This window comes from Cyanistes caeruleus, chromosome 5 (assembly GCF_971803275.1).
Source record: "Cyanistes caeruleus chromosome 5, bCyaCae1.hap1.1, whole genome shotgun sequence".
Classification (NCBI taxonomy): Eukaryota; Metazoa; Chordata; class Aves; order Passeriformes; family Paridae; genus Cyanistes; species Cyanistes caeruleus.
In genome coordinates this window covers 66,554,167-66,574,120 of record NC_141705.1, presented here as the reverse complement: position 1 = coordinate 66,574,120, position 19,954 = coordinate 66,554,167, and positions in this window count along the sequence as shown.

Below are 19,954 nucleotides of genomic sequence, written 5' to 3'. Positions count from 1 at the left end.
ATCTCCACCAATTCCCAGAACATCCCACAAAAATCCCACAAAAATCCCTAAATCTTCTCAAAACTCTACAAAATTCCAGAAAAATCCCACAGAATCTCCACAAATTCCCACAAAATTCAAGAAAAAACACCACAAAATTCCCTAAATCTTTTCAAAATACCACAAAATTCTTGAAAAGCCCCACCAAATTCCAGAAACATCCCACAAAATTTCCTCAATACCCAACAAAATCCCAGAAAAATCACACAAAATTCCCTAAATCTTCTCAAAACACGGCCAAAATCCACAAAAATCCCACCAAATCTCCACAAATTCCCACAGAATACATGAAAAATCCCTGATAATTTCTCAGTTCTCTACAGAATCTCACCAAATTCCAGAAAAGTCCCTCAAAGTTCCACAAACATCCCACAAAATCTCCTCAATATCCCACAAAATTCAAGAAAAATCACACAAAATTCCCTAAATCTTCTCAAAACACGACTAAATTCTAGAAAAATGTCCCGCCAAATCTCCACAAAATCCCACAAAATACACAAAAAATCCCTCAAGATCCCGAAATCGCCTCAATATCCCACAAAATCCCACAAAAATTACAGAAAACCTCCACAAGTTTCCACAAAATCTAAGAAAAATTCCTCAAAATTCTTCAAGTCTCCTCAAAACCACACAAAGTCCTTGAAAAGGCCCACCAAATTCCAGTAAAATCCCACAGAATCTCCACAAATTCCCACAAAATCTAAAACAAATTCCTCAATATTCTTCAAGTCTCCTCAGAATCCCACACAATTCCAGAAAAAACACACAAAATTCCAGAGAAGTCCCACAAAACTCCCTAAATCATTTCAAAACCCTACCAATTCACAGGAATGTCCCACAAAATCTCCACCAATTCCCAGAACATCCCACAAAAATCTCACAAAAATCCCTAAATCTTCTGAAAACTCGACCAAATTCCAGAAACGCCCCATAAAATCAGCACAGTTTCCCACAAAATTCAAGAAAAAACACCACAAAATTCCCTAAATCTTCTCAAAACACAACCGAATTCTAGAAAAATATCCCACCAAATCTCCACAAATTCCCACAAAATACATGAGAAATCCCTCAAGATCCCTAAATCGCCTCAATATCCCACAAAATCACACAAAAATCCCACTAAACCTCCACAAGTTTCCACAAAATCTAAGAAAAATTCCTCAAAATTCTTCAAGTCTCCTCAGAATCCCACACAATTCCAGAAAAACACACAAAATTCCAGAGAAGTCCCACAAAACTCCCTAAATCATTTCAAAACCCTACCAATTCACAGGAATGTCCCACAAAATCTCCACCAATTCCCAGAACATCCCACAAAAATCCCACAAAAATCCCTAAATCTTCTGAAAACTCGACCAAATTCCAGAAACGCCCCATAAAATCAGCACAGTTTCCCACAAAATTCAAGAAAAAACACCACAAAATTCCCTAAATCTTTTCAAAATACCACAAAATTCTTGAAAAGCCCCTCCAAATTCCAGAAACATCCCACAAAATGTCCTCAATACCCAACAAAATCCCAGAAAAATCACACAAAATTCCCTAAATCTTCTCAAAACACGGCCAAAATCCACAAAAATCCCACCAAATCTCCACAAATTCCCACAGAATACATGAAAAATCCCTGATAATTTCTCAGTTCTCTACAGAATCTCACCAAATTCCAGAAAAGTCCCTCAAAGTTCCACAAACATCCCACAAAATCTCCTCAATATCCCACAAAATTCAAGAAAAATCACACAAAATTCCCTAAATCTTCTCAAAACACGACCAAATTCTAGAAAAATATCCCACCAAATCTCCACAAATTCCCACAAAATACATGAAAAATCCCTCAAGATCCCTAAATCGCCTCAATATCCCACAAAATTCCACAAAAATCCCACAAAACCTCCACAAGTTTTTACAAAATCTAAGAAAAATTCCTCAAAATTCTTCAAGTCTCCTCAAAACCACACAAAGTCCTTGAAAAGGCCCACCAAATTCCAGTAAAATCCCACAGATTCTCCACAAATTCCCACAAAATCTAAAACAAATTCCTCAAAATTCTTCAAGTCTCCTCAGAATCCCACACAATTCCAGAAAAAACACACAAAATTCCAGAGAAGTCCCACAAAACTCCCTAAATCATTTCAAAACCCTACCAATTCACAGGAATGTCCCACAAAATCTCCACCAATTCCCAGAACATCCCACAAAAATCTCACAAAAATCCCTAACACTTCCGAAAAGTAGACCAAATTCCAGAAACGCCCCATAAAATCAGCACAGTTTCCCACAAAATTCAAGAAAAAACACCACAAAATTCCCTAAATCTTCTCAAAACACAACCAAATTCTAGAAAAATATCCCACCAAATCTCCACAAATTCCCACAAAATACATGAGAAATCCCTCAAGATCCCTAAATCGCCTCAATATCCCACAAAATCACACAAAAATCACACAAAACCTCCACAAGTTTCCACAAAATCTAAGAAAAATTCCTCAAAATTCTTCAAGTCTCCTCAGAATCCCACACAATTCCAGAAAAAACACACAAAATTCCAGAGAAGTCCCACAAAACTCCCTAAATCATTTCAAAACCCTACCAATTCACAGGAATGTCCCACAAAATCTCCACCAATTCCCAGAACATCCCACAAAAATCTCACAAAAATCCCTAACACTTCCGAAAAGTAGACCAAATTCCAGAAACGCCCCATAAAATCAGCACAGTTTCCCACAAAATTCAAGAAAAAACACCACAAAATTCCCTAAATCTTCTCAAAACACAAGCAAATTCTAGAAAAATATCCCACCAAATCTCCACAAATTCCCACAAAATACATGAGAAATCCCTCAAGATCCCTAAATCGCCTCAATATCCCACAAAATCACACAAAAATCACACAAAACCTCCACAAGTTTCCACAAAATCTAAGAAAAATTCCTCAAAATTCTTCAAGTCTCCTCAGAATCCCACACAATTCCAGAAAAAACACACAAAATTCCAGAGAAGTCCCACAAAACTCCCTAAATCATTTCAAAACCCTACCAATTCACAGGAATGTCCCACAAAATCTCCACCAATTCCCAGAACATCCCACAAAAATCTCACAAAAATCCCTAAATCTTCTGAAAACTCGACCAAATTCCAGAAACGCCCCATAAAATCAGCACAGTTTCCCACAAAATTCAAGAAAAAACACCACAAAATTCCCTAAATCTTCTCAAAACACAAGCAAATTCTAGAAAAATATCCCACCAAATCTCCACAAATTCCCACAAAATACATGAGAAATCCCTCAAGATCCCTAAATCGCCTCAATATCCCACAAAATCACACAAAAATCACACAAAACCTCCACAAGTTTCCACAAAATCTAAGAAAAATTCCTCAAAATTCTTCAAGTCTCCTCAGAATCCCACACAATTCCAGAAAAAACACACAAAATTCCAGAGAAGTCCCACAAAACTCCCTAAATCATTTCAAAACCCTACCAATTCACTGGAATGTCCCACAAAATCTCCACCAATTCCCAGAACATCCCACAAAAATCCCACAAAAATCCCTAAATCTTCTCAAAACTCTACAAAATTCCAGAAAAATCCCACAGAATCTCCACGAATTCCCACAAAATTCAAGAAAAAACACCACAAAATTCCCTAAATCTTTTCAAAATACCACAAAATTATTGAAAAGCCCCACCAAATTCCAGAAACATCCCACAAAATTTCCTCAATACCCAACAAAATCCCAGAAAAATCACACAAAATTCCCTAAATCTTCTCAAAACACGGCCAAAATCCACAAAAATCCCACCAAATCTCCACAAATTCCCACAGAATACATGAAAAATCCCTGATAATTTCTCAGTTCTCTACAGAATCTCACCAAATTCCAGAAAAGTCCCTCAAAGTTCCACAAACATCCCACAAAATCTCCTCAATATCCCACAAAATTCAAGAAAAATCACACAAAATTCCCTAAATCTTCTCAAAACACGACTAAATTCTAGAAAAATGTCCCGCCAAATCTCCACAAAATCCCACAAAATACACAAAAAATCCCTCAAGATCCCGAAATCGCCTCAATATCCCACAAAATCCCACAAAAATCACACAAAACCTCCACAAGTTTCCACAAAATCTAAGAAAAATTCCTCAAAATTCTTCAAGTCTCCTCAAAACCACACAAAGTCCTTGAAAAGGCCCACCAAATTCCAGTAAAATCCCACAGATTCTCCACAAATTCCCACAAAATCTAAAACAAATTCCTCAATATTCTTCAAGTCTCCTCAGAATCCCACACAATTCCAGAAAAAACACACAAAATTCCAGAGAAGTCCCACAAAACTCCCTAAATCATTTCAAAACCCTACCAATTCACAGGAATGTCCCACAAAATCTCCACCAATTCCCAGAACATCCCACAAAAATCTCACAAAAATCCCTAAATCTTCTGAAAACTCGACCAAATTCCAGAAACGCCCCATAAAATCAGCACAGTTTCCCACAAAATTCAAGAAAAAACACCACAAAATTCCCTAAATCTTCTCAAAACACAACCGAATTCTAGAAAAATATCCCACCAAATCTCCACAAATTCCCACAAAATACATGAGAAATCCCTCAAGATCCCTAAATCGCCTCAATATCCCACAAAATCACACAAAAATCCCACAAAACCTCCACAAGTTTCCACAAAATCTAAGAAAAATTCCTCAAAATTCTTCAAGTCTCCTCAGAATCCCACACAATTCCAGAAAAAACACACAAAATTCCAGAGAAGTCCCACAAAACTCCCTAAATCATTTCAAAACCCTACCAATTCACAGGAATGTCCCACAAAATCTCCACCAATTCCCAGAACATCCCACAAAAATCTCACAAAAATCCCTAAATCTTCTGAAAACTCGACCAAATTCCAGAAAAATCCCACAGAATCTCCACAAATTCCCACAAAATTCAAGAAAAAACACCACAAAATTCCCTAAATCTTTTCAAAATACCACAAAATTCTTGAAAAGCCCCACCAAATTCCAGAAACATCCCACAAAATTTCCTCAATACCCAACAAAATCCCAGAAAAATCACACAAAATTCCCTAAATCTTCTCAAAACACGGCCAAAATCCACAAAAATCCCACCAAATCTCCACAAATTCCCACAGAATACATGAAAAATCCCTGATAATTTCTCAGTTCTCTACAGAATCTCACCAAATTCCAGAAAAGTCCCTCAAAGTTCCACAAACATCCCACAAAATCTCCTCAATATCCAACAAAATACCAGAAAAATCACACAAAATTCCCTAAATCTTCTCAAAACACGACTAAATTCTAGAAAAATGTCCCACCAAATCTCCACAAAATCCCACAAAATACACAAAAAATCCCTCAAGATCCCGAAATCGCCTCAATATCCCACAAAATCCCACAAAAATCACAAAAACCTCCACAAGTTTCCACAAAATCTAAGAAAAATTCCTCAAAATTCTTCAAGTCTCCTCAAAACCACACAAAGTCCTTGAAAAGGCCCACCAAATTCCAGTAAAATCCCACAGATTCTCCACAAATTCCCACAAAATCTAAAACAAATTCCTCAAAATTCTTCAAGTCTCCTCAGAATCCCACACAATTCCATAAAAAACACACAAAATTCCAGAGAAGTCTCACAAAACTCCCTAAATCATTTCAAAACCCTACCAATTCACAGGAATGTCCCACAAAATCTCCACCAATTCCCAGAACATCCCACAAAAATCTCACAAAAATCCCTAAATCTTCTGAAAACTCGACCAAATTCCAGAAACGCCCCATAAAATCAGCACAGTTTCCCACAAAATTCAAGAAAAAACACCACAAAATTCCCTAAATCTTCTCAAAACACAACCGAATTCTAGAAAAATATCCCACCAAATCTCCACAAATTCCCACAAAATACATGAGAAATCCCTCAAGATCCCTAAATCGCCTCAATATCCCACAAAATCACACAAAAATCCCACAAAACCTCCACAAGTTTCCACAAAATCTAAGAAAAATTCCTCAAAATTCTTCAAGTCTCCTCAGAATCCCACACAATTCCAGAAAAAACCCACAAAATTCCAGAGAAGTCCCACAAAACTCCCTAAATCATTTCAAAACCCTACCAATTCACAGGAATGTCCCACAAAATCTCCACCAATTCCCAGAACATCCCACAAAAATCCCACAAAAATCCCTAAATCTTCTGAAAACTCGACCAAATTCCAGAAACGCCCCATAAAATCAGCACAGTTTCCCACAAAATTCAAGAAAAAACACCACAAAATTCCCTAAATCTTTTCAAAATACCACAAAATTCTTGAAAAGCCCTACCAAATTCCAGAAACATCCCACAAAATTTCCTCAATACCCAACAAAATCCCAGAAAAATCACACAAAATTCCCTAAATCTTCTCAAAACACGGCCAAAATCCACAAAAATCCCACCAAATCTCCACAAATTCCCTCAGAATACATGAAAAATCCCTGATAATTTCTCAGTTCTCTACAGAATCTCACCAAATTCCAGAAAAGTCCCTCAAAGTTCCACAAACATCCCACAAAATCTCCTCAATATCCAACAAAATCCCAGAAAAATCACACAAAATTCCCTAAATCTTCTCAAAACACGACTAAATTCTAGAAAAATGTCCCACCAAATCTCCACAAAATCCCACAAAATACACAAAAAATCCCTCAAGATCCCTAAATCGCCTCAATATCCCACAAAATCACACAAAAATCACACAAAACCTCCACAAGTTTCCACAAAATCTAAGAAAAATTCCTCAAAATTCTTCAAGTCTCCTCAAAACCACACAAAGTCCTTGAAAAGGCCCACCAAATTCCAGTAAAATCCCACAGATTCTCCACAAATTCCCACAAAATCTAAAACAAATTCCTCAAAATTCTTCAAGTCTCCTCAGAATCCCACACAATTCCAGAAAAACCCACAAAATTCCAGAGAAGTCCCACAAAACTCCCTAAATCATTTCAAAACCCTACCAATTCACAGGAATGTCCCACAAAATCTCCACCAATTCCCAGAACATCCCAAAAAATCTCACAAAAATCCCTAAATCTTCTGAAAACTCGACCAAATTCCAGAAACGCCCCATAAAATCAGCACAGTTTCCCACAAAATTCAAGAAAAAACACCACAAAATTCCCTAAATCTTCTCAAAACACAACCGAATTCTAGAAAAATATCCCACCAAATCTCCACAAATTCCCACAAAATACATGAGAAATCCCTCAAGATCCCTAAATCGCCTCAATATCCCACAAAATCACACAAAAATCCCACAAAACCTCCACAAGTTTCCACAAAATCTAAGAAAAATTCCTCAAAATTCTTCAAGTCTCCTCAGAATCCCACACAATTCCAGAAAAAACACACAAAATTCCAGAGAAGTCCCACAAAACTCCCTAAATCATTTCAAAACCCTACCAATTCACAGGAATGTCCCACAAAATCTCCACCAATTCCCAGAACATCCCACAAAAATCTCACAAAAATCCCTAAATCTTCTGAAAACTCGACCAAATTCCAGAAACGCCCCATAAAATCAGCACAGTTTCCCACAAAATTCAAGAAAAAACACCACAAAATTCCCTAAATCTTCTCAAAACACAACCGAATTCTAGAAAAATATCCCACCAAATCTCCACAAATTCCCACAAAATACATGAGAAATCCCTCAAGATCCCTAAATCGCCTCAATATCCCACAAAATCACACAAAAATCCCACAAAACCTCCACAAGTTTCCACAAAATCTAAGAAAAATTCCTCAAAATTCTTCAAGTCTCCTCAGAATCCCACACAATTCCAGAAAAAACACCCAAAATTCCAGAGAAGTCCCACAAAACTCCCTAAATCATTTCAAAACCCTACCAATTCACAGGAATGTCCCACAAAATCTCCACCAATTCCCAGAACATCCCACAAAAATCTCACAAAAATCCCTAAATCTTCTGAAAACTCGACCAAATTCCACAAACGCCCCATAAAATCAGCACAGTTTCCCACAAAATTCAAGAAAAAACACCACAAAATTCCCTAAATCTTCTCAAAATACAACCGAATTCTAGAAAAATATCCCACCAAATCTCCACAAATTCCCACAAAATACATGAGAAATCCCTCAAGATCCCTAAATCGCCTCAATATCCCACAAAATCACACAAAAATCCCACAAAACCTCCACAAGTTTCCACAAAATCTAAGAAAAATTCCTCAAAATTCTTCAAGTCTCCTCAGAATCCCACACAATTCCAGAAAAAACACACAAAATTCCAGAGAAGTCCCACAAAACTCCCTAAATCATTTCAAAACCCTACCAATTCACTGGAATGTCCCACAAAATCTCCACCAATTCCCAGAACATCCCACAAAAATCCCACAAAAATCCCTAAATCTTCTCAAAACTCTACAAAATTCCAGAAAAATCCCACAGAATCTCCACAAATTCCCACAAAATTCAAGAAAAAACACCACAAAATTCCCTAAATCTTTTCAAAATACCACAAAATTCTTGAAAAGCCCCACCAAATTCCAGAAACATCCCACAAAATTTCCTCAATACCCAACAAAATCCCAGAAAAATCACACAAAATTCCCTAAATCTTCTCAAAACACGGCCAAAATCCACAAAAATCCCACCAAATCTCCACAAATTCCCACAGAATACATGAAAAATCCCTGATAATTTCTCAGTTCTCTACAGAATCTCACCAAATTCCAGAAAAGTCCCTCAAAGTTCCACAAACATCCCACAAAATCTCCTCAATATCCAACAAAATCCCAGAAAAATCACACAAAATTCCCTAAATCTTCTCAAAACACGACTAAATTCTAGAAAAATGTCCCGCCAAATCTCCACAAAATCCCACAAAATACACAAAAAATCCCTCAAGATCCCGAAATCGCCTCAATATCCCACAAAATCCCACAAAAATTACAGAAAACCTCCACAAGTTTCCACAAAATCTAAGAAAAATTCCTCAAAATTCTTCAAGTCTCCTCAAAACCACACAAAGTCCTTGAAAAGGCCCACCAAATTCCAGTAAAATCCCACAGAATCTCCACAAATTCCCACAAAATCTAAAACAAATTCCTCAATATTCTTCAAGTCTCCTCAGAATCCCACACAATTCCAGAAAAAACACACAAAATTCCAGAGAAGTCCCACAAAACTCCCTAAATCATTTCAAAACCCTACCAATTCACAGGAATGTCCCACAAAATCTCCACCAATTCCCAGAACATCCCACAAAAATCTCACAAAAATCCCTAAATCTTCTGAAAACTCGACCAAATTCCAGAAACGCCCCATAAAATCAGCACAGTTTCCCACAAAATTCAAGAAAAAACACCACAAAATTCCCTAAATCTTCTCAAAACACAACCGAATTCTAGAAAAATATCCCACCAAATCTCCACAAATTCCCACAAAATACATGAGAAATCCCTCAAGATCCCTAAATCGCCTCAATATCCCACAAAATCACACAAAAATCCCACTAAACCTCCACAAGTTTCCACAAAATCTAAGAAAAATTCCTCAAAATTCTTCAAGTCTCCTCAGAATCCCACACAATTCCAGAAAAACACACAAAATTCCAGAGAAGTCCCACAAAACTCCCTAAATCATTTCAAAACCCTACCAATTCACAGGAATGTCCCACAAAATCTCCACCAATTCCCAGAACATCCCACAAAAATCCCACAAAAATCCCTAAATCTTCTGAAAACTCGACCAAATTCCAGAAACGCCCCATAAAATCAGCACAGTTTCCCACAAAATTCAAGAAAAAACACCACAAAATTCCCTAAATCTTTTCAAAATACCACAAAATTCTTGAAAAGCCCCTCCAAATTCCAGAAACATCCCACAAAATGTCCTCAATACCCAACAAAATCCCAGAAAAATCACACAAAATTCCCTAAATCTTCTCAAAACACGGCCAAAATCCACAAAAATCCCACCAAATCTCCACAAATTCCCACAGAATACATGAAAAATCCCTGATAATTTCTCAGTTCTCTACAGAATCTCACCAAATTCCAGAAAAGTCCCTCAAAGTTCCACAAACATCCCACAAAATCTCCTCAATATCCCACAAAATTCAAGAAAAATCACACAAAATTCCCTAAATCTTCTCAAAACACGACCAAATTCTAGAAAAATGTCCCACCAAATCTCCACAAATTCCCACAAAATACATGAAAAATCCCTCAAGATCCCTAAATCGCCTCAATATCCCACAAAATTCCACAAAAATCCCACAAAACCTCCACAAGTTTTTACAAAATCTAAGAAAAATTCCTCAAAATTCTTCAAGTCTCCTCAAAACCACACAAAGTCCTTGAAAAGGCCCACCAAATTCCAGTAAAATCCCACAGATTCTCCACAAATTCCCACAAAATCTAAAACAAATTCCTCAAAATTCTTCAAGTCTCCTCAGAATCCCACACAATTCCAGAAAAAACACACAAAATTCCAGAGAAGTCCCACAAAACTCCCTAAATCATTTCAAAACCCTACCAATTCACAGGAATGTCCCACAAAATCTCCACCAATTCCCAGAACATCCCACAAAAATCTCACAAAAATCCCTAACACTTCCGAAAAGTAGACCAAATTCCAGAAACGCCCCATAAAATCAGCACAGTTTCCCACAAAATTCAAGAAAAAACACCACAAAATTCCCTAAATCTTCTCAAAACACAACCAAATTCTAGAAAAATATCCCACCAAATCTCCACAAATTCCCACAAAATACATGAGAAATCCCTCAAGATCCCTAAATCGCCTCAATATCCCACAAAATCACACAAAAATCACACAAAACCTCCACAAGTTTCCACAAAATCTAAGAAAAATTCCTCAAAATTCTTCAAGTCTCCTCAGAATCCCACACAATTCCAGAAAAAACACACAAAATTCCAGAGAAGTCCCACAAAACTCCCTAAATCATTTCAAAACCCTACCAATTCACAGGAATGTCCCACAAAATCTCCACCAATTCCCAGAACATCCCACAAAAATCTCACAAAAATCCCTAAATCTTCTGAAAACTCGACCAAATTCCAGAAACGCCCCATAAAATCAGCACAGTTTCCCACAAAATTCAAGAAAAAACACCACAAAATTCCCTAAATCTTCTCAAAACACAAGCAAATTCTAGAAAAATATCCCACCAAATCTCCACAAATTCCCACAAAATACATGAGAAATCCCTCAAGATCCCTAAATCGCCTCAATATCCCACAAAATCACACAAAAATCACACAAAACCTCCACAAGTTTCCACAAAATCTAAGAAAAATTCCTCAAAATTCTTCAAGTCTCCTCAGAATCCCACACAATTCCAGAAAAAACACACAAAATTCCAGAGAAGTCCCACAAAACTCCCTAAATCATTTCAAAACCCTACCAATTCACTGGAATGTCCCACAAAATCTCCACCAATTCCCAGAACATCCCACAAAAATCCCACAAAAATCCCTAAATCTTCTCAAAACTCTACAAAATTCCAGAAAAATCCCACAGAATCTCCACGAATTCCCACAAAATTCAAGAAAAAACACCACAAAATTCCCTAAATCTTTTCAAAATACCACAAAATTCTTGAAAAGCCCCACCAAATTCCAGAAACATCCCACAAAATTTCCTCAATACCCAACAAAATCCCAGAAAAATCACACAAAATTCCCTAAATCTTCTCAAAACACGGCCAAAATCCACAAAAATCCCACCAAATCTCCACAAATTCCCTCAGAATACATGAAAAATCCCTGATAATTTCTCAGTTCTCTACAGAATCTCACCAAATTCCAGAAAAGTCCCTCAAAGTTCCACAAACATCCCACAAAATCTCCTCAATATCCCACAAAATTCAAGAAAAATCACACAAAATTCCCTAAATCTTCTCAAAACACGACTAAATTCTAGAAAAATGTCCCGCCAAATCTCCACAAAATCCCACAAAATACACAAAAAATCCCTCAAGATCCCGAAATCGCCTCAATATCCCACAAAATCCCACAAAAATCACACAAAACCTCCACAAGTTTCCACAAAATCTAAGAAAAATTCCTCAAAATTCTTCAAGTCTCCTCAAAACCACACAAAGTCCTTGAAAAGGCCCACCAAATTCCAGTAAAATCCCACAGATTCTCCACAAATTCCCACAAAATCTAAAACAAATTCCTCAATATTCTTCAAGTCTCCTCAGAATCCCACACAATTCCAGAAAAAACACACAAAATTCCAGAGAAGTCCCACAAAACTCCCTAAATCATTTCAAAACCCTACCAATTCACAGGAATGTCCCACAAAATCTCCACCAATTCCCAGAACATCCCACAAAAATCTCACAAAAATCCCTAAATCTTCTGAAAACTCGACCAAATTCCAGAAACGCCCCATAAAATCAGCACAGTTTCCCACAAAATTCAAGAAAAAACACCACAAAATTCCCTAAATCTTCTCAAAACACAACCGAATTCTAGAAAAATATCCCACCAAATCTCCACAAATTCCCACAAAATACATGAGAAATCCCTCAAGATCCCTAAATCGCCTCAATATCCCACAAAATCACACAAAAATCACACAAAACCTCCACAAGTTTCCACAAAATCTAAGAAAAATTCCTCAAAATTCTTCAAGTCTCCTCAGAATCCCACACAATTCCAGAAAAAACACACAAAATTCCAGAGAAGTCCCACAAAACTCCCTAAATCATTTCAAAACCCTACCAATTCACAGGAATGTCCCACAAAATCTCCACCAATTCCCAGAACATCCCACAAAAATCTCACAAAAATCCCTAAATCTTCTGAAAACTCGACCAAATTCCAGAAAAATCCCACAGAATCTCCACAAATTCCCACAAAATTCAAGAAAAAACACCACAAAATTCCCTAAATCTTTTCAAAATACCACAAAATTATTGAAAAGCCCCACCAAATTCCAGAAACATCCCACAAAATTTCCTCAATACCCAACAAAATCCCAGAAAAATCACACAAAATTCCCTAAATCTTCTCAAAACACGGCCAAAATCCACAAAAATCCCACCAAATCTCGACAAATTCCCACAGAATACATGAAAAATCCCTGATAATTTCTCAGTTCTCTACAGAATCTCACCAAATTCCAGAAAAGTCCCTCAAAGTTCCACAAACATCCCACAAAATCTCCTCAATATCCAACAAAATCCCAGAAAAATCACACAAAATTCCCTAAATCTTCTCAAAACACGACTAAATTCTAGAAAAATGTCCCACCAAATCTCCACAAAATCCCACAAAATACACAAAAAATCCCTCAAGATCCCGAAATCGCCTCAATATCCCACAAAATCCCACAAAAATCACAAAAACCTCCACAAGTTTCCACAAAATCTAAGAAAAATTCCTCAAAATTCTTCAAGTCTCCTCAAAACCACACAAAGTCCTTGAAAAGGCCCACCAAATTCCAGTAAAACCCCACAGATTCTCCACAAATTCCCACAAAATCTAAAACAAATTCCTCAAAATTCTTCAAGTCTCCTCAGAATCCCACACAATTCCATAAAAAACACACAAAATTCCAGAGAAGTCCCACAAAACTCCCTAAATCATTTCAAAACCCTACCAATTCACAGGAATGTCCCACAAAATCTCCACCAATTCCCAGAACATCCCACAAAAATCTCACAAAAATCCCTAAATCTTCTGAAAACTCGACCAAATTCCAGAAACGCCCCATAAAATCAGCACAGTTTCCCACAAAATTCAAGAAAAAACACCACAAAATTCCCTAAATCTTCTCAAAACACAACCGAATTCTAGAAAAATATCCCACCAGATCTCCACAAATTCCCACAAAATACATGAGAAATCCCTCAAGATCCCTAAATCGCCTCAATATCCCACAAAATCACACAAAAATCCCACAAAACCTCCACAAGTTTCCACAAAATCTAAGAAAAATTCCTCAAAATTCTTCAAGTCTCCTCAGAATCCCACACAATTCCAGAAAAAACACACAAAATTCCAGAGAAGTCCCACAAAACTCCCTAAATCATTTCAAAACCCTACCAATTCACAGGAATGTCCCACAAAATCTCCACCAATTCCCAGAACATCCCACAAAAATCCCACAAAAATCCCTAAATCTTCTGAAAACTCGACCAAATTCCAGAAACGCCCCATAAAATCAGCACAGTTTCCCACAAAATTCAAGAAAAAACACCACAAAATTCCCTAAATCTTTTCAAAATACCACAAAATTCTTGAAAAGCCCTACCAAATTCCAGAAACATCCCACAAAATTTCCTCAATACCCAACAAAATCCCAGAAAAATCACACAAAATTCCCTAAATCTTCTCAAAACACGGCCAAAATCCACAAAAATCCCACCAAATCTCCACAAATTCCCTCAGAATACATGAAAAATCCCTGATAATTTCTCAGTTCTCTACAGAATCTCACCAAATTCCAGAAAAGTCCCTCAAAGTTCCACAAACATCCCACAAAATCTCCTCAATATCCAACAAAATCCCAGAAAAATCACACAAAATTCCCTAAATCTTCTCAAAACACGACTAAATTCTAGAAAAATGTCCCACCAAATCTCCACAAAATACCACAAAATACACAAAAAATCCCTCAAGATCCCGAAATCGCCTCAATATCCCACAAAATCCCACAAAAATCACACAAAACCTCCACAAGTTTCCACAAAATCTAAGAAAAATTCCTCAAAATTCTTCAAGTCTCCTCAAAACCACACAAAGTCCTTGAAAAGGCCCACCAAATTCCAGTAAAATCCCACAGATTCTCCACAAATTCCCACAAAATCTAAAACAAATTCCTCAAAATTCTTCAAGTCTCCTCAGAATCCCACACAATTCCAGAAAAAACACACAAAATTCCAGAGAAGTCCCACAAAACTCCCTAAATCATTTCAAAACCCTACCAATTCACAGGAATGTCCCACAAAATCTCCACCAATTCCCAGAACATCCCACAAAAATCTCACAAAAATCCCTAAATCTTCTGAAAACTCGACCAAATTCCAGAAACGCCCCATAAAATCAGCACAGTTTCCCACAAAATTCAAGAAAAAACACCACAAAATTCCCTAAATCTTCTCAAAACACAACCGAATTCTAGAAAAATATCCCACCAAATCTCCACAAATTCCCACAAAATACATGAGAAATCCCTCAAGATCCCTAAATCGCCTCAATATCCCACAAAATCACACAAAAATCACACAAAACCTCCACAAGTTTCCACAAAATCTAAGAAAAATTCCTCAAAATTCTTCAAGTCTCCTCAGAATCCCACACAATTCCAGAAAAAACACACAAAATTCCAGAGAAGTCCCACAAAACTCCCTAAATCATTTCAAAACCCTACCAATTCACAGGAATGTCCCACAAAATCTCCACCAATTCCCAGAACATCCCACAAAAATCTCACAAAAATCCCTAAATCTTCTGAAAACTCGACCAAATTCCAGAAACGCCCCATAAAATCAGCACAGTTTCCCACAAAATTCAAGAAAAAACACCACAAAATTCCCTAAATCTTCTCAAAACTCAACCAAATTCTAGAAAAATATCCCACCAAATCTCCACAAATTCCCACAAAATACATGAGAAATCCCTCAAGATCCCTAAATCGCCTCAATATCCCACAAAATCACACAAAAATCCCACAAAACCTCCACAAGTTTCCACAAAATCTAAGAAAAATTCCTCAAAATTCTTCAAGTCTCCTCAGAATCCCACACAATTCCAGAAAAAACACACAAAATTCCAGAGAAGTCCCACAAAACTCCCTAAATCATTTCAAAACCCTACCAATTCACAGGAATGTCCCACAAAATCTCCACCAATTCCCAGAACATCCCACAAAAATCTCACAAAAATCCCTAAATCTTCTGAAAACTCGACCAAATTCCAGAAAAATCCCACAGAATCTCCACAAATTCCCACAAAATTCAAGAAAAAACACCACAAAATTCCCTAAATCTTTTCAAAATACCACAAAATTCTTGAAAAGCCCCACCAAATTCCAGAAACATCCCACAAAATTTCCTCAATACCCAACAAAATCCCAGAAAAATCACACAAAATTCCCTAAATCTTCTCAAAACACGGCCAAAATCCACAAAAATCCCACCAAATCTCCACAAATTCCCTCAGAATACATGAAAAATCCCTGATAATTTCTCAGTTCTCTACAGAATCTCACCAAATTCCAGAAAAGTCCCTCAAAGTTCCACAAACATCCCACAAAATCTCCTCAATATCCAACAAAATCCCAGAAAAATCACACAAAATTCCCTAAATCTTCTCAAAACACGACTAAATTCTAGAAAAATGTCCCACCAAATCTCCACATAATACCACAAAATACACAAAAAATCCCTCAAGATCCCGAAATCGCCTCAATATCCCACAAAATCCCACAAAAATCACACAAAACCTCCACAAGTTTCCACAAAATCTAAGAAAAATTCCTCAAAATTCTTCAAGTCTCCTCAAAACCACACAAAGTCCTTGAAAAGGCCCACCAAATTCCAGTAAAATCCCACAGATTCTCCACAAATTCCCACAAAATCTAAAACAAATTCCTCAAAATTCTTCAAGTCTCCTCAGAATCCCACACAATTCCAGAAAAAACACACAAAATTCCAGAGAAGTCCCACAAAACTCCCTAAATCATTTCAAAACCCTACCAATTCACAGGAATGTCCCACAAAATCTCCACCAATTCCCAGAACATCCCACAAAAATCTCACAAAAATCCCTAAATCTTCTGAAAACTCGACCAAATTCCAGAAACGCCCCATAAAATCAGCACAGTTTCCCACAAAATTCAAGAAAAAACACCACAAAATTCCCTAAATCTTCTCAAAACACAACCGAATTCTAGAAAAATATCCCACCAAATCTCCACAAATTCCCACAAAATACATGAGAAATCCCTCAAGATCCCTAAATCGCCTCAATATCCCACAAAATCACACAAAAATCACACAAAACCTCCACAAGTTTCCACAAAATCTAAGAAAAATTCCTCAAAATTCTTCAAGTCTCCTCAGAATCCCACACAATTCCAGAAAAAACACACAAAATTCCAGAGAAGTCCCACAAAACTCCCTAAATCATTTCAAAACCCTACCAATTCACAGGAATGTCCCACAAAATCTCCACCAATTCCCAGAACATCCCACAAAAATCTCACAAAAATCCCTAAATCTTCTGAAAACTCGACCAAATTCCAGAAACGCCCCATAAAATCAGCACAGTTTCCCACAAAATTCAAGAAAAAACACCACAAAATTCCCTAAATCTTCTCAAAACTCAACCAAATTCTAGAAAAATATCCCACCAAATCTCCACAAATTCCCACAAAATACATGAGAAATCCCTCAAGATCCCTAAATCGCCTCAATATCCCACAAAATCACACAAAAATCACACAAAACCTCCACAAGTTTCCACAAAATCTAAGAAAAATTCCTCAAAATTCTTCAAGTCTCCTCAGAATCCCACACAATTCCAGAAAAAACACACAAAATTCCAGAGAAGTCCCACAAAACTCCCTAAATCATTTCAAAACCCTACCAATTCACAGGAATGTCCCACAAAATCTCCACCAATTCCCAGAACATCCCACAAAAATCCCACAAAAATCCCTAAATCTTCTGAAAACTCAACCAAATTCCAGAAATGCCCCATAAAATCAGCACAGTTTCCCACAAAATTCAAGAAAAAACACCACAAAATTCCCTAAATCTTTTCAAAATACCACAAAATTCTTGAAAAGCCCTACCAAATTCCAGAAACATCCCACAAAATTTCCTCAATACCCAACAAAATCCCAGAAAAATCACACAAAATTCCCTAAATCTTCTCAAAACACGGCCAAAATCCACAAAAATCCCACCAAATCTCCACAAATTCCCACAGAATACATGAAAAATCCCTGATAATTTCTCAGTTCTCTACAGAATCTCACCAAATTCCAGAAAAGTCCCTCAAAGTTCCACAAACATCCCACAAAATCTCCTCAATATCCAACAAAATCCCAGAAAAATCACACAAAATTCCCTAAATCTTCTCAAAACACGACTAAATTCTAGAAAAATGTCCCGCCAAATCTCCACAAAATCCCACAAAATACACAAAAAATCCCTCAAGATCCCGAAATCGCCTCAATATCCCACAAAATCCCACAAAAATTACAGAAAACCTCCACAAGTTTCCACAAAATCTAAGAAAAATTCCTCAAAATTCTTCAAGTCTCCTCAAAACCACACAAAGTCCTTGAAAAGTCCCACCAAATTCCAGTAAAATCCCACAGATTCTCCACAAATTCCCACAAAATCTAAAACAAATTCCTCAATATTCTTCAAGTCTCCTCAGAATCCCACACAATTCCAGAAAAAACACACAAAATTCCAGAGAAGTCCCACAAAACTCCCTAAATCATTTCAAAACCCTACCAATTCACAGGAATGTCCCACAAAATCTCCACCAATTCCCAGAACATCCCACAAAAATCTCACAAAAATCCCTAAATCTTCTGAAAACTCGACCAAATTCCAGAAACGCCCCATAAAATCAGCACAGTTTCCCACAAAATTCAAGAAAAAACACCACAAAATTCCCTAAATCTTCTCAAAACACAACCGAATTCTAGAAAAATATCCCACCAAATCTCCACAAATTCCCACAAAATACATGAGAAATCCCTCAAGATCCCTAAATCGCCTCAATATCCCACAAAATCACACAAAAATCCCACTAAACCTCCACAAGTTTCCACAAAATCTAAGAAAAATTCCTCAAAATTCTTCAAGTCTCCTCAGAATCCCACACAATTCCAGAAAAACACACAAAATTCCAGAGAAGTCCCACAAAACTCCCTAAATCATTTCAAAACCCTACCAATTCACAGGAATGTCCCACAAAATCTCCACCAATTCCCAGAACATCCCACAAAAATCCCACAAAAATCCCTAAATCTTCTGAAAACTCGACCAAATTCCAGAAACACCCCATAAAATCAGCACAGTTTCCCACAAAATTCAAGAAAAAACACCACAAAATTCCCTAAATCTTTTCAAAATACCACAAAATTCTTGAAAAGCCCCTCCAAATTCCAGAAACATCCCACAAAATGTCCTCAATACCCAACAAAATCCCAGAAAAATCACACAAAATTCCCTAAATCTTCTCAAAACACGGCCAAAATCCACAAAAATCCCACCAAATCTCCACAAATTCCCACAGAATACATGAAAAATCCCTGATAATTTCTCAGTTCTCTACAGAATCTCACCAAATTCCAGAAAAGTCCCTCAAAGTTCCACAAACATCCCACAAAATCTCCTCAATATCCCACAAAATTCAAGAAAAATCACACAAAATTCCCTAAATCTTCTCAAAACACGACCAAATTCTAGAAAAATATCCCACCAAATCTCCACAAATTCCCACAAAATACATGAAAAATCCCTCAAGATCCCGAAATCGCCTCAATATCCCACAAAATCACACAAAAATCCCACAAAACCTCCACAAGTTTCCACAAAATCTAAGAAAAATTCCTCAAAATTCTTCAAGTCTCCTCAAAACCACACAAAGGCCTTGAAAAGGCCCACCAAATTCCAGTAAAATCCCACAGATTCTCCACAAATTCCCACAAAATCTAAAACAAATTCCTCAAAATTCTTCAAGTCTCCTCAGAATCCCACACAATTCCAGAAAAAACACACAAAATTCCAGAGAAGTCCCACAAAACTCCCTAAATCATTTCAAAACCCTACCAATTCACAGGAATGTCCCACAAAATCTCCACCAATTCCCAGAACATCCCACAAAAAT